The following is a 17,308-nucleotide window of genomic DNA, read 5'->3' as shown; positions in this document are numbered from 1 at the left end:
AAAGAGTTAGAAAGCATTTCAATAACCACGTTCTCCAATGCGACTCGTGCGACTCGAGCGGCTCCCTTGATTCGTTCTGCATAAGGGAATCTCTGCCGTCTTTGCGTATCGGTCGATCGATACCTTATTTCTCTTCCTCCTAAGAGTTAGAAAGCATTTCAATAACCACGTTCTCCAGATAACCGCATGCGACTCGAGCGGCTCCCTTGATTCGTTCTGCATAAGGGAATCTCTGCCGTCTTTGCGTATCGGTCGATCGATACCTTATCTTCCCACTTTCTCTTCCTCCCGATCCCCGGCGACTATTCGGAGGAGCAATATTCTTTCTTGCGTCTCCGAACACTTTCTAAGTCATCGTATTCGTCCTCTCCGATTTTCCCCGACGCCCGAGTGAGGGAAAGAAAGACGAGAGAAAGGTTCACCGGGACGTCCTTTCGCGCTCCCCTTTCGTTTTGGAGCGGAGATTAATATTATTCCTGCCGCGTGCCAGGGCTCATCTCGCACCCGCCCAACGCGCGTATCTATATCGTATCTCGCTAGGATTTTCCCGTAGGAGCATCCTTATAATGACAAGAAGCGCGGTCGGGCTCGTCCGCGAACGGAATCTTTTCGGAATCTTCCGCCTGAGCTTTCCCCGCACGAAGCTATACAAAGCCTATACAAAGCTCGCACGCATCCTGAAGGGATTTGCTTAAAACTTGTGCGAAACTCCTCGTCCCATGAATAGCTCGTAAATCCACCGTATATTGCTTAGCGATCGTCGATCGCTTCGTCAATCGCTCGATTTTCGCGAGTCTAATAAACTGGAAGCGATAAGTCTCGGCTCATAGTTTGTGTGTACGTGTGAATTGATCGTCGACATAATTTTAGGATAATTTATTCGAATATTACGATTCACCTGATCGCGATTGTATTCGATGCATCGCGAGCGATAAAGCGACACATTGGAAAATCGGCGAACAACGCGGCGATTATCCGCGGCGTGGAAGCCTCAATTGGGTTCGTGCAGAAAACTTTGGTCGTAGAATCATCGTCACGGATAACGGTAGCCTCGGGCGTAACATCCGCGTCAAAATTTCCGCTGCTCGCCGCGTGTAATAACGATATGAAATGAGCGCCCTCGATTACCCGAAGCGCGCCTTCCTCCGACGAGCGTATATTAATATCGGAAAATCCCTATCTCAACGAGAGATTTCTGAGCAGACGAGCAAATTCCAAGACCGCCCGCGTTACAATACAGCGGTCCGATGCCGGAACACCGGTACACGCTCAATCCCGGATGCCGCAAGCTATCGTATTCCGCGCTCTATTTCCTTCCGAACCGTTGAATAAAGCTAAGCGTATGAGGCACCGTCGGACAAGACGTCATGACGGCGCCATATTTTGCGAAGAGATATTTTTATTGAACCGAAAGATCGATTTTAACATATGTTTCGACGAACTAACTATATACTTATTAGAATGAATGTTGAGACAAAAATAAAAAAAAAAAGATCTTTACATACCATGTTAGATGGTCGCATCGTGATTTAAAAACGATAGTGAGTTACATATATATTTATTTATATATTCGTGCTTTAAAAATTATCATTTAAGAATATTATATTATCTCAAAGTTTTGTTTTATAAAAGTTATCTAGGTTTCCTTTACAATTATTCCTTCTCTTTGATATTCTCAAGATATAAAGATGTAATTTTATGAGAAATTATTTGTGAGCATTTTGGTTTTTTTTTTTTTTTCGATATCAATTGGAAGCTACGGTAAATGAAGCCGACTTAAAATGATCACTAGCTCCGTTATTCTCGCGTATTTTCACGTCGATAGATAGCCCGAAGGTTATTGATTTAATTACATCTTTCTAGCAATTAATGAAAATAATACCGCGCCATAAAACGGCGCTGCGCTTTTGTTCATCCATGCAGAATGGAGAGAGAGAGAAAACCTAAAAAAAAAAGAGAAAGAAAGAATTAAAGAAAGACAGAGAGAGAGAGAGAGAGAGAGAGAGAGAGAGCAGTGCAGAGCGCAATGAGAGACTGAAAATTATTATCTCGTTATAATACTCTTGATTACGGTTCGATTAACGAAACCATTTATTCGCTATTCATAAAACTCACATTTGCGCGAAGCATGGAAATCGAGCGATCGAAAGAGAGAGCAAGAGGGGGAGAGGTGGGAGCAAGGCAAGAGAAAACAGGTAAAGGACAGGATCGAATTGACGTGCCGACCGTAATGGAATTGCCTGGGCAATGTCGGCACGATTTTCCGCGCGATTCCACTTCGTGATTCGTATTCGTTATCGGTTATTATTCTCGCTTAAAAATATGAAATACAAAACCGCCGCAACTCTTTCAGTTTTATTTCGACGATACTCAACGCGAATTTAACTGGATCGACGTTAAAACGCAACGCGAATTAGCCGTACGTAACTCGACTTTTAGTTACTACTCGCCACGAGTTTCAATATACTTTTCTTCCCAACGTTCAATTCTATTTGACCCTATTGAGAAGTGAAATCTTTATGTTCTCTATATCGAGGTCGAGTTTGTTGATGTATAATACATATATATATACATATATGTATAAAGATAGTCGCTTAAAGTACATCCGCTCATAAACAATGGTTCGGATAAAATTAAATTTTACGACCGTAAAAGAACGATAAAGCGTAATGGGTAAAGGCTGAGTCATTTTTATTGGTGAATTACAAGAACAAGATGCAAGTACTTTTGAGCGTATATGTTTTCCTTATATTTCACTTTTATGGCATTGCTGCAATCGTTTCATAATAATAAAAAAAAAAAAATCATGGAAAACGCGAATAACATGATTTCGAGCGCTGAAGATGTTTCATTTCGTGTAACGGATAAAGTCGAAAAAGTTTCGCGATCTGTCTATGTCGATATTGAGGTAAACGCGTTCTGAAACTAATGCAACTTAAACCTAAACCTAATTAATCCGTTATACATCTGGTTACGTGATCTCATCTGCGGAATACTCTCGCAGTTAGATTAAACTTTGTAATGAGCTCCCGTGAATAAAGCACAGAGAGTAGTGATACTCTTGTCCTTCTATCGACATCAATTTATAATTAAATAATAAGCGTTTAAAAGTGATGCAAGAATTTGACGAAGTGAGCATCTATTTACGAAGTTTCATGTAATGTGACGCAGTTATGTTAAATATTGTTAACAAGACTTTTAATTTCTTTAATTATATAATTTTTTAAAAATATGAAAATATACAGGGTTTATCTAAATATAAAAAAAAAAAAATATAAAAGAACATTCTGAAAAGATGATGGAATCAAATTTTCTCGAAAATATTACTTATATTTATCGTGTACATAATTTGCAAATATATCTATGTACAATCATAATAAAGAGAAGTATGCATAATACATAATTTTTTCGGAAATAATATTCAAGTTCTACGTAATATATCCGCGATTAAATATATGTATCTGTAATAATAAAAAATATCGATATCAGCTAATTTTGTTGCAGTATCGTATTCCTCTCATGTGATCCGCGCACGCTAATTGTAAAAAATTATTTTATTTAAACATTACATGATATTTAATTAAATATATAAATTCCATTAAGAGAAGTGCAACAAATGCGCAAATTTCTACTCATAAATTCGTGTATTGTCTAAAACTGCAGTTTTCCGCAATGCAGAAATGCGTTATTCTCGAATCCAGCCAATCTTGTTACACGGATCCATTCGACCGTTTGTTCGCCCATTCTCTCATACCGCATCATGTTCTTAACCGCAAAATCAGCCATATGCTACCGCGACTATAACCATCGATGCGAATGACAAATCGTCAGATCGCGTGTACTATTGGGACCGATCGAGCCACGGTTCGACGATCTATGCCGGAGTCGTTTCTTCGTCTATCGGCCGGAATAACCACTCGCTATATTTCCTAACTCGATATCGCACTCCATTCACGATTAATTAGCTCGCGTTCTATCTCCGTTGATAGCCTGCGCCCGATATAATTCACGACTGTTTTATCGCTCTGACACTGTTATGTATGTTCTTCTCTATGTTTCGCGTCTCATCGCACATTACATCGCGTATCATCTTCTCTCGAAAAATTAGATTAATAGAGTAATTAGTATAGACTCATATATATAGTTTCATCATATTTGAGATGGTTGTAATTTTAGAATCTTCGTTGTATGTATTTTTCTCATTGCTCATTTGACGTCCGGGACGGATAAGGACGATTTATCAACGATGATGATTGGAGAGCGCGTCGAAATAACAATCATGCACTCTGAGCAATCATTGAATGCACTCGAGAATCGTCATATCCGATCCCATCTAACTGCCCGCTGCCGACGGTCCGGTTTTCAGAGCACGAGCCCCGTATCCTCGTTCTCGGCGACCTGCTGCCGCTTGTAAGTCAGTAGGTCAGATCGCCGGTGCACGCTCGTGTCTCGGCAAGGTGAAGATATCGATCGCACGCGCGGCGTGTTGACCCAGTAAGGATGCAACCGCTGCGCGGCAACGGCACGCAGGTGCGCCGCGAGGAAAACGAGAGGCAATACGTGCAGCTTATTACGACGATAATCATAAATCATCGCCACATTGTTCGTGCGATGACACCACATTTCCATCGCGAATCGAGAATGCGATCGATACGAATGTGTTTAAATAAATAATATTCCTTCACAATTTACACGAATTTAAAACAACACGAGAATGAGAAATTTTGAATAATATTAATTCTTTATCAGAATTTAATATTTGATATTTGAAATAATGTGAAAATGCAAACACACGACACGAAAAATAAAATATATAAAGTACTCGAAAATGCATAAAATGTAATACACCATGCATTGTATAATAGATTATATTTCGTTATAACTCCGATCCGATATTTATTATATCAATAATTCTCTATTAACAAATGCGATCTTTAAAATACATCGAATCAAATGTATATTTAAAAGTCGGAAGATTCAGAACTCAAAAACTTGAGAATACAAAGCTTCAAGCGCCTAAAAACATTTCTATGAAAAGAGAAAGAAAATAATAAATTTGTTCACATAAAATATATTATATGATTCTAAAACAAAAAAATTTTCAATTTTACCCATTGTTTTAGTCAGATTGATTCGATTTTATATATTGTTTCAGTCAAGTTGATTCCATTGAAACAGGGTTTTCTATTTGTACAATCCCGCTATCAAATTCAATTTCATGACTTTCCAGGAGTTGACACGCGCTTCGAAATAAATGTCTCGTATGTAGGTCAGTAGAACATTGGTTCATGCTGTGCCAGGGAAAAAGTGGTGACGCATGATCAAGAAGACATATATATATACACATACACCCCATTACCGAACATGTTTATGGAGCAAGGTTGCAAGCACGATTGGAAACTCATGTACAATTGCTACAGATCAATGCGGGATGTTTGCGTCAAACGAAATCTCAATTACATTCTCGTCTTATTACAAAATGATGGACAACTTCTGCAGAATTTTAATTCTAATCTTGATTATGCCTATACACATATCTTACATCAAAAAAAATTTTTTAATTAAAATAAAAAAATAATGATTTCTTTAAATACATTTGTCCACTCTAAAAATTTTGCTCATTCTTTATTGAAATAAGTCCATCATTAAAGTCTTGCGAATCATCTCATATTTCTTTTACGAGTACCGTACCGTTTTACGACAAAAGAAGATTGCTGCATTTTGGCATCCTGGCACATCCTTGTTCCGCAAACCGGCGAAATAATGGGAGAGAAAAGCGAGCCTGAGATAGTTCCGGGTGCGGAATCGAGTGCGAAGTAACGGACGTTAATGAGAGAAGGTTATAGCCGAGGGAGCGGAAGGTGCTGTAAGTGGCAAACTGTTGCAGACCTGTCACGAATAGAAGGCGGGGACGAAGATTGGTCGACGAGTCGAGGAAAAACGATCGAGCGGCGGGCGCGATAACGAGATATAGTATATTGCAGAGATCTAAAACTCTCGCGAAGGTTATTTTCAAAGTCAGTTCTTTATCACGATTTTGCAACAGTCGATAAATATTTAACCTGTTCATTACGGAACATCAAAATTATAGTTGTCGAAACTTTTAAAAATTCCCTCTCTAATCATTCTCTCCCGTTCTCTCTTTCTTCCTAATGATAATAAAATTTTTTTAAAACTTAAAAATTGCGGTAACTGTGTATAATCGTATTTTTTAGATATAGTTCAAAATTTAAAAGTAAAATTCAAAAAATCGAAAGCTACAACGCGACTGCTAATCGTTGCAAAAATTGCGAACTTTAAGTCAGATTTTCTTAAAATTCGGCGCAGTCAGTAGAGACGATTCAAGACGACGATTCATTAACGCGAACTGTTGCGGATCTATTGCGAGCTACCGAAGAAGAGATAACAATCAAAGAGACCAACAATCAAATGAACCAACCCTTGACGCGCGCGATAACAACCAGCATTATATTCAAAGGATTTCTTCCCTAGCTGCTTAACCTGAGAGCGGTCGGTCCGCAGGAAAGAATAAAGGAAGAGAAACTGTGGGAACCCCGACAAGGATAAGCAAAAAGATCCGTGCGCTTTCTGGGAAACGCGCTGCCTCTTAATTGATATCCGTCTTACCGAGTACTCGTCGAAAAATCGATGGCGGACGTGCCGATCGAGTCTTGACACATTAAATAATCACTGTCACCCATAATCGGCGCTATAATATTGATTGATATAATGTATAAAATGGCGCTAAGTGTATTTAAGGAATTATAAACATAGCAAATAGAGTTGATACTTTCCGCACGAAAATATAATCTAAAATAAGAATGTCGTAGAAAGCTCAAATGTAACGACACCAACAATAGAGCTATTGTGCCTTTTTTTAAGAGAAACAATTAATAATGTAAAATATTTTTATAAATAAACTTATATACAAACCTGAGTATATATACACATTTTGAAATAATGTATTTTTATTTAGATAAAATTTTAATAAAAATTGTTAATCGCCAAAAATTCGCAAAAAAATAGAGTTGAAAAAAAATAATGCTTATATTTTTCTAAAATTAAATTTACTTACAATAACACACATTAGCCGTGTATTTCTCTCTTTCTTTTATCAATATATATCAGGTTTTCCAGAATTCATCAAAAATTATCAGGCACTATTGGTATATCAAATTCATCACAATGGCAAATGCGACACACGGAAAATTTCCTTACACGTGACCCGCGATGAAGATACATGAATGTATCCAGAGGCAATGTATACGAGATTGAATATGTACGTGTACCAGATAGAGATTAGAGAGACGTAATCTCATGGCGATAAGTGCTCGTATAAATACACGTATCACCTGCTGCTTCTCGGTAGCACGTGCCGCACAACTGCATCTAGTGTATGCATGCATCTAAGTGATTCAATGCAATGTATCGCAAGGCGACGCCGCCCTTGGGCGAAATTCACACGAAGCGTGGATGAGGCAAGAAATGACGGAGTAAGCGACACGAGATTCGTTTGCGTGAATGTACCCGATATACGACCGGATTTGCTACCAGCAAATCGCCTCGTCACGTAATCGGATCTTTGATTTCCAAATGCACTAGATCACACGACGCGACGCGGCGAAGCAAAATATCCCAATACAAGAAGACAAAGAAATATATTATACTTGGTTATACATATATAAAAATATTCGCACACTAGACAAAATGGGAATATATTACGCAAGTTCTTCTTGCCGAATCCAACAGATAAAAGCGATAACCAAAAAAAAAAGATTTCATTACATTACTCATGCGAATCGAGACTTTAATCGATCCAATATAAATATTAATAAAAATAACCTAGGTTTTCTGGTAGAAAATTTAATTTTTTAACTAACAATAAAATTGTCTTTTCATTTTTCCTTGTTGCTAAATTGTCTTTATACACATACACACAAACTTCCTTAGTGTTATATCTATATAAAATATTATTTCTCTAAAATTGCACTTCTGAAAATTGTAGAGAAAATTACAATTTCATATTTTTAGAACTTACTACAATATATTTTTAAAACTTCATGTTTAGAAAAAAGTAATAGAAAATATAAAAAAGTTATATTATAAAGATACAAAGAAAAAAAAAATTTTTACTCGTAACTTTTACTTTTAAACAACTGTAATAGCAAAACGCAATATTTTTCAAACTACATACAATTGATAGTTCACATTTTTCGTTCATACGACATCGTTGACATTGATAGAAAATATTTTCGAACGATTTTATGGCTCGTTGATTTTATTACTTCGCGCTGTATCGTTACAGAACAAAGTTGAAAAAAATACGAAAAAAAAAATTATATATATATATATCCTAATATTTATAATATATATTTATAATATATCCTAATTTCAATGAATATTCTTATCATATTTTTACTATATTTTCTTTGACCAATTAAAATATTATTTCTTATTAGCCATGTCAAAAGCCATTATTTTATAATTAAACATTAAATTAAAATTCTATTAAAATAAAGTCCACTTGAAATAAAATGAAAAAATATGTTATCATCGTCCGTCTTAACTTATTGTTAGTGTACTAGACAAACTTCTATATTCTACTAAAAGCTCTTAATTTTAATCGTCATTCAGATTCCTCGGCGTCTTCGTTCAAGAAAAATCTACAGTGAAAAGAGCTATTTTGAGACATTCTGTGTACGACATATATAAGAAGAACGATTCTCTCTTTTCGTGACAGCGAATAAATAGACGTAGGAGAAAACGCATCGTGCGGGTCGGACAATGGCAAAATTCCATACTATCTTACCTTTTCGGGCGCGACTTCGCGTCGTTTCGCCGCAAAAAATGCCGGACTGATTTATAAGATCTCCAGTTTACAAGCGACGCTTCCATTTCCGCGTCAGGATCGGCCGACCGAATCGCACGGAGTGCACGGTCGCGGAAAGGTTTCGTTTGCCTCTCGTGCTGCCGTTCAATTTCCGCGCGACGTTTCAATTTCTGTCGGCCGACGCGCGCCCTTTCGCTGTATTCAATTCCGCGACCCCCTACGCCCTCCACCCTCTCCCTCCCTCATCTCCGTGATACATATCGCCGATGCCAGATTCCGCTATTTTCGATCCGGTGATGGATTAACTCTTCCTACCCAAAACTATCGTGCCGTCTACGATTGCTGTATACGTTCCCTTCGGAAACTTAGACTTCCGGTAGCGATGGAGAGAAATGATCTGCAGCGAAGCCACATCTCTCTCTCACTTCTCTCCCCTCACTGAAGAAATGTTTATGTAAATAGACTTTACGTAAGCGTTTCTCCTTTTGTGATACTCGAGTTCCTGAGGGAACACGGGATTTCCAGAGAGTATAGAGAAGCGAAGTGAACTCGACAGAATGCTTCGCGCGATAAAGATAACTCACAAAATTGCAACGCACGAACCATTCGTATGTATGTACGAAGAGCATGATATATTCACTCGCGTTAAATATTTATAAGAATGTACATTCTTCAATCTTTTCCAGTAAATAATGCAATTCAAGTAATAATATAATCGTCAAAACTTTCTTCGACAGCGCGATCATCTTTATGCTCGACACGCAGCGAGAATCGTTGAGGTAGAAGCCAAGCCGCGTGTGAGTCGCGATTTCCGGTATTATTCAAAACGACCGGAGGAGGATGCATCGCACAAACACTCGCATATGCATCAGACAACGGCGCGGTTGCACGCACGACCCGCTGCGAAAAAGTGAGAGAAAAAGGGCACAATGGAAGGAAGGGTAGAGGGAAGAGAGAGAGGAAAGAGATGAGCTTTAAAGTGCCGTTACATCGTAACCCGTCGTCGCAACGACGATGATCGCGCGGTGATAACGTGACGCTCGACTTAACAAAGGCCTCTCTTTCTTTATTTTGTCACCACCACCATGTTTCACTTCTCCTTGTTTATGATGCCGTTCGGGTGTAAGATATACAAGGTGATTTCTCGAACTGTATTTAATTACAATCGCGTATTCAATTGATTGGTCATTCGATACAATTAACATACAAAACTGCTTCTAGCGTTTTACGCATAATTATATCCTTTTTTTATAAAATTACTTTAGATGGTCTGCGTAGGTACAGATAAGGACCGTCGCGGCCTCATAGTACATCGTGCGTACAACCGTAGAGAGGCAATTACGCGCATCGACAATGATAATGCCCGGTTATAACCATGCGGGTAACTATGTCGCGTGATCGTACATATATACAACGGCAGTAGAGTATCGCACTCGCTCGTATAATGTTTATATGTCATACCACGAGAGAGAAAGAGAGAGAGAAAGAGAGCGCCCTCCGGCAGACAAGAATGGCACAGAGGCTCCACGAAGGTTCTTCGAAGCGTGATTTATACGATCGCGATCGTAATTGTAACTGTAGAAACGGCTGTCGCCGTAAGAAAAAAAAAAGGAAATACGCTCTGTTCGTAGCGGAGGCTTGATTGGAGACTTATTAATCGTCGTCCGACGCTTCGGCGATCGGAATTCACGTGGCGATCGATCGCGAGCGCAGTCTCGGCGAGTGAGATTAATCGCCGATACGGATGCAAAATAAAACGCTATAGAATTTCGCGGAGTGTAGAGTAAATTCTCCAACAACCAAAATAAAAATGTTTGCAAAATTCTGTAGTTTGAATAAATAAGCTTAGCGTACTTACTTGTTCATCGCAGTGCCATATGTCGAAGGGTCGTTATGCAGGCTGTACCATACATGCGAGGCCCACGGAGATGAATTTAAAATCTGAAAATAAAAAGAAAATTATTAGAAACAACACAACAACCCTTCTTTTTAGAAACACACATCTCCGAATATGTAACAAAATTTTAATTGATATCAAGGCTTCTGCAACTATAATTCTGCGAATTTCAAAATCCACCGTTTTACTTTTCGATAAATCAGATGTTAGTACCACACGTGTGTAATATGTCTACGTGCGTATACGCACATGCAATTTCGAACGTAGTTCAAGCGCATGGACGAACGCGAGTGTCGAGGTGCATGCGAACATTAAAATAATTGCCGCAACTGCTGAACTTGGTTGATGGATTAAGCGGCAATTTGTAATGCCAGGTGATCCATCAAAACTTCGCGAAAGGTTAATCCCGGTTTAAAGACACGCGAACGATCGCGTCTTTCTCACATCGGTCGTACTCGTATAACGATAATCATTCACGCCAATAATTATATATTAGGTTCGCTACTTTTTACTTTAATACTGAAATTGCAATTTATGCATTTCGTCATTATTACGAGCGATACTCGAGCATTATTGCCAGATAATTTCATTAAGGATATCAATTTTATTAATAAGTGATTATATTAATTGATGTAATTTTTTAAATGGATGAAAACAATTCAATCTTTTATTCAGTATAGACAACATCGCAACGTATCGAAATCCTCGTTTCTCGAATCGAGAACAAGAGAGAGATCGCGAACAAGCAACGGCTGTTCCGGTAAGCAACAATGGCACGGCATCACCGTAATCAACACTGGAATATTCATAAAGAGAGGATGCGTCAGCGAACGACGCGAAAAAAAAAAATTCAACGCGAAGACTGCATTTCGCGAGAACGTGCGCCGAATCCATTTAGCGGTGACAATTCGCGAGTGCATTTCATTTTCATACTTTCTCGTTCGATATTGAGCAGTTCGTTGCGTTGGCGAATATGACAGGATAAAGTCTTTTAACGTGTTAACGATACCGTATGTCAAACTGAAACAGTTTAAAAAGAGAAGAAATCTTTTCAGAAAATATATTTTTCTTTGCAATTTAAAATGTTTTTTCAAATTGATTTTCTATAGCAATCATAATGATATCAAAGAAAAAAGATTAAAAAGTAGTTGCATAAAAAATATTCGTATATCAATTCAAATTAAAATAATGTATTTTTCAATTTTCTACTTTCGACGATGCGATGAAAACAAAGAAGTATCGCGATCTTTTTTTACTGTATAAGAGGAAGATTTTAGAAGAAGATAGTAAACGATAATTTTCATAACATCACTTCTCGTATAAATATGTAACGGTAAGTCATGTAATTGTACTCGTTCCAAGCACATTCCTCTTCGACTTCTTATTCTCAGATTCCACTTATGCATCGGCTGCTATACCAACTAGCAGCATTTAACAGCATCCGGAAAGAAGCGAATCGTTCGTTCCTTCATTCGTTCGCTCGCTCGCTCATTCGTTCCCCGTCTTCGTTCCCGACGAATTCATTATAATCAAGACAATCTCGCTGCGCGTACGGTCCGTATATAATCGGCTCATTATCCTCAAGGTAGTCTACCTCGCAGACTATCTTCATTATAATGAATCGTAATGCGTATCCCGCAGCCGAACAAAGGACCAGTCTGAGATGCTTCTTGTTGTCGCGATAGATGTTTGTTGCGTCTGCGAGATAAAAGGCAACGTACTTTCGAAAAATAAATAGCCGTTTCGTCGCACGCGACATAGCACGCAAATGCATGTGACGTAATTTAATCAATTAATTGCACAAATAATTGTAATGTTACCACAGAATTAAAGATAGATATGTAGATGTTTCACTTAGTTGACGAGATACTTGACTAATCGGAATGATTTTTTAACTTTAATTTTTTATATTTGAATAATACAAGTATGGAGTTATCTTTACATCTTCGTTAAAAATTTTATAAAAAATCTATTTCGATTAAGTGCCACGTGATGCGAAAAATTAAGCGCGAAATAAAAATTTAAAAAAAAATTAATCTGTTCTTTACAAATCAAAGTTCACATAAAAAAAAAAATGCAAATATTTCTTTGAAAAAAAAATGTTAGATGTCATTATATGTTAGGTGTATCTTTTTTAAATATGCTTTAAAAATCCGCGACATCCGAAAGAGAGACGGTGCGGCAGCCTTCTTTCGCGGCGCGCGCGAGGCAAGGTCGCTGCCTTCGAGAGTCGGAAAATTGCGTGCGGCGTGGTGTACCCGCTTCTAATACCTCGCACCAGGTATCCTGATATGCCTCGGTATATTTCAGTAGGGTTTATACGTACGTGTAAGTGTGTTCATGCCCGAGAGTAGAAACCGTACACAGACGACGCGAGGCAAACGAGCGAGAGTCTCGACTCTGAGAACCGGTTTCTCCGGGTTTCAAAACAAGTAATTTCGTTACGAGCTCTGGTCCCTCTCCCTCTCTCTCTTTCTCTTTTTCTCTCGTCGACTTTTATTCGAATAGAGAAAGAGAGAGAGAGAGACCACTTATGCATCGGCTGCTATACCAACTAGCAGCATTTAACAGCATCCGGAAAGAAGCGAATCGTTCGTTCCTTCATTCGTTCGCTCGCTCGCTCATTCGTTCCCCGTCTTCGTTCCCGACGAATTCATTATAATCAAGACAATCTCGCTGCGCGTACGGTCCGTATATAATCGGCTCATTATCCTCAAGGTAGTCTACCTCGCAGACTATCTTCATTATAATGAATCGTAATGCGTATCCCGCAGCCGAACAAAGGACCAGTCTGAGATGCTTCTTGTTGTCGCGATAGATGTTTGTTGCGTCTGCGAGATAAAAGGCAACGTACTTTCGAAAAATAAATAGCCGTTTCGTCGCACGCGACATAGCACGCAAATGCATGTGACGTAATTTAATCAATTAATTGCACAAATAATTGTAATGTTACCACAGAATTAAAGATAGATATGTAGATGTTTCACTTAGTTGACGAGATACTTGACTAATCGGAATGATTTTTTTACTTTAATTTTTTATATTTGAATAATACAAGTATGGAGTTATCTTTACATCTTCGTTAAAAATTTTATAAAAAATCTATTTCGATTAAGTGCCACGTGATGCGAAAAATTAAGCGCGAAATAAAAATTTAAAAAAAAATTAATCTGTTCTTTACAAATCAAAGTTCACATAAAAAAAAAAATGCAAATATTTCTTTGAAAAAAAAATGTTAGATGTCATTATATGTTAGGTGTATCTTTTTTAAATATGCTTTAAAAATCCGCGACATCCGAAAGAGAGACGGTGCGGCAGCCTTCTTTCGCGGCGCGCGCGAGGCAAGGTCGCTGCCTTCGAGAGTCGGAAAATTGCGTGCGGCGTGGTGTACCCGCTTCTAATACCTCGCACCAGGTATCCTGATATGCCTCGGTATATTTCAGTAGGGTTTATACGTACGTGTAAGTGTGTTCATGCCCGAGAGTAGAAACCGTACACAGACGACGCGAGGCAAACGAGCGAGAGTCTCGACTCTGAGAACCGGTTTCTCCGGGTTTCAAAACAAGTAATTTCGTTACGAGCTCTGGTCCCTCTCCCTCTCTCTCTTTCTCTTTTTCTCTCGTCGACTTTTATTCGAATAGAGAAAGAGAGAGAGAGAGAGAGAGAGAGAAAGAGAAAGGAGAGAGAAGGGAAAAGCTCGGCAGCAACGTCTTCAGGCGATCTTGTGGCTAAATCATTCGACGAACGCCCGAACGATCGAATCGATGCTACCTGACGATCCGCGATGTCGCGTCGCCGATTTTCATCTCCGGCTAATTAGAAGTCGCAACGGAAATGAACTTGGAGATCGTTTCCGGGGCGCCGGATGGTCTACGTTCTTATCGTAACATCGCAAGTTGTTGATACTTAATGAAAAAATTGATATTTAACAAATTGAAGATTCGGAAAGTTTTCATACATCTTATAACTGTCAGTTCAAGAATAAAGATGAAAAGATACAAAAAGATTCTGATTTTAAATTTAATAAAATTTGCACGTACGTGAATAATGGCGCGGATATTTATTACATAAAAATTAAAATCATAAACCACTGTTTTTTTAGAAGAAAAAAAATATAAAATCGCCATTGAATAATAATATATCGCAGAAAATTTCAACATGAAGCATTTGTACTGTGTCTATAGTGTTGCGCGATACCCGGATCGATCCATCAATTGCTCGCGAATCCGACTCGTAATGATCGTCATACGGTGCAATGTAATACAAGTAGACTTCGGTCTATTATTAAATTACCGATACGCGCAAAGCGTAGGTGTGACATTGCTTTCCTATAAATCGTAGCCAATTTTTTCTCCCCCGCAGAAGGATCGGCCCCGAGATGTTACTGCGAGATGGCACGCGAAGGAGAAAGCGAAAGCGAAAGCGTCGCGGCAGCAACGGCCTGGCATTCACCTCGCGAGACGTTCGTCGAACGTAACACGTGCACGCGTGTGAAACAACACGTCGCCGGATGCTAGAAGATTTAGTTTCATCTTTTAGATACACACGATCACGCGGAATCTGTTTAGAAATATATTTATCAATTTATGCGTAATATGTTCGGCCAATACGCGTTATCAAATTTATCCAATTTATATACAATGAAATAAATATATATACGAGATTTGAAGAAAAAGAGAAATATATTGTAAATGTAACTAAAAGAGATAAACATACAAAGATGGATTATAGTATTATCTCTTTTAATATTGTAGTCATGCATACTATTTAAGTACTTTTACATCTTTTGGTTACATAGAAATGGACATGTATAATGTAGACATAAAAATATGTACCTTATATATCGATATATATCGGGGAAAATTAAGATGCAAAATTCACAAAATTTTCAATTTTCATATTTCATGTCGTGAGTTTATTTCCAGAATCATTCCAAAACCCGCACGTCATTTAATTATAAAAGAAACTTACAATTAGTTATAAATACAAATCTTTAAAAAGTTATGATAAAAAAATATGTTTAGACAATCATTTCCAATTATTTCCTAAAGAATATATAATCCTGCAACACAAAATTTATTATTACTCTAGAACTAAAGAGTAAATGACATTTTGAATTTTAAAAGTACACTTATTTCCACTCGTCTTAACTTTTTACTAACCCTTCTGACCGCCAGAAAACAATTATTCTTAATCGAATAATACACCCGATTACTTTCTCTACAACAAGCGAGTTGTTAACTTTGAGCCGACTCATTTTTCGATTTTATTCTGGCATGACCGACAATGTACAATATAATTTATTATCTATATCTGTAAGAATAACTTGACTCTCTCTTTCTCTCTCGCAAGAATGTATAACATGCCTTTTTCATCCATTCATGAATTTCCGACCATTTTTTCTGTACAGCTATAATAATAATATTATCATAATCGATTATCTCTATATATTGATAACAGTTCAATGCATCGTGATATCGAGGATAACGAATATTGCACGCGATATATTTTACGTTATTTTTTCAGCAAAAAAAGATTACGTAAAAATTTGCATTTAAACATTACATAAATTTATATAAAGTAATATATAAATATCAAAATTTGCATATCTGCGGTATGGAAAATTGTAAAAATATGTATGTCTTTTACCGAAAAATGAAAGTCAAATATCAACTAAGTGACACAACTATATTCGACAAGAAATCAAGATTCTAATGTAAGATACCGAGATAAAATGATTAGCAAAAAATAAACTCAAAATGTTACCTCGTGTTCAAAATTCGAAGCATTATTCTTGCCTAAATTTAGTAGGTGTTTATGCGTCACAGTTGCAGTGACTAATCTATCGCACAATCGCAAAATCGCCGATAACACAAAGCAAGCCCGCGTAAATTGATACTCACGTCGATACTTTACAGCAGTACCGATCATTCATACGACAGAAAGCGGTATGTTAACATCGCGCGCGAACGAACGAACGGAGCAAAGGGACCACCGCCACTGCGTAAACGCACCGTGCGATTAATTACGTCGATTAAACGGCGTAATTAAGAGCCGTGGCATTAATCGAACGAGGGGTTATATGGGTCAAAGGAGAATGTAAACCAACCCCCATCCCCCCGTACTCCCGTCAAAGGCACGTCCGCGCATCTCGCTCTCGCGCCGAATCTAGGTAGAGCCGCGCGCGCAAATTTGCCGTCGTTATCGATTAATAATCGCGCTTTGTTCGCGAACGGCGACATCCCCGACCCTGCTGCTGCTGCTGCTGCTGCTGCTGCTACTGCTACTACTACATCGCGTAAATTCAGCCGAGCAAATTTACACCAAACTTGCCCGAAAGAATTTATTAAAGTTCTCGCGGCGATCTACATGCGATCCATGAATATCTACACGCGCCGACGTTGGTAAGAATTTCTAACGAGGCAACGAGTTCTTCGTGATAATGACGGCATTCGCATTCACGACAGCTATTTGCGACCTGTTTGATTAAGGATAAACAGTCACGTAATCACGTTAATCGAGTTCTTCTTAGTATCAAAATATTTTAAATATATACAACTTATAATCATATATATATTGTA

General features: G+C 38.1%; 1 protein-coding gene across 2 annotated transcripts in view; it reads right to left on the bottom strand.

Annotated features, from left to right (window-relative positions):
• The window catches only part of LOC115246192 (mucin-5AC-like), an 88,311-nt gene extending 77,538 nt beyond the window's left edge, over window positions 1-10,773 (bottom strand). For both annotated transcript variants that reach the window (XM_029824851.1, XM_029824852.1), the window contains exon 1: window positions 10,689-10,773. The gene's annotated coding sequence lies outside the window, so the exon portion shown is untranslated. The remainder of the gene's footprint in view (window positions 1-10,688) is intronic.
• Window positions 10,774-17,308: the final 6,535 nt, after the last annotated feature.

The sequence above is a fragment of the Formica exsecta genome, unplaced genomic scaffold (genome assembly GCF_003651465.1).
Source record: "Formica exsecta isolate Colony F162 unplaced genomic scaffold, ASM365146v1 scaffold140, whole genome shotgun sequence".
NCBI lineage: Eukaryota > Metazoa > Arthropoda > Insecta > Hymenoptera > Formicidae > Formica > Formica exsecta.
This window is presented reverse-complemented; position numbering and strand designations above follow the sequence as displayed.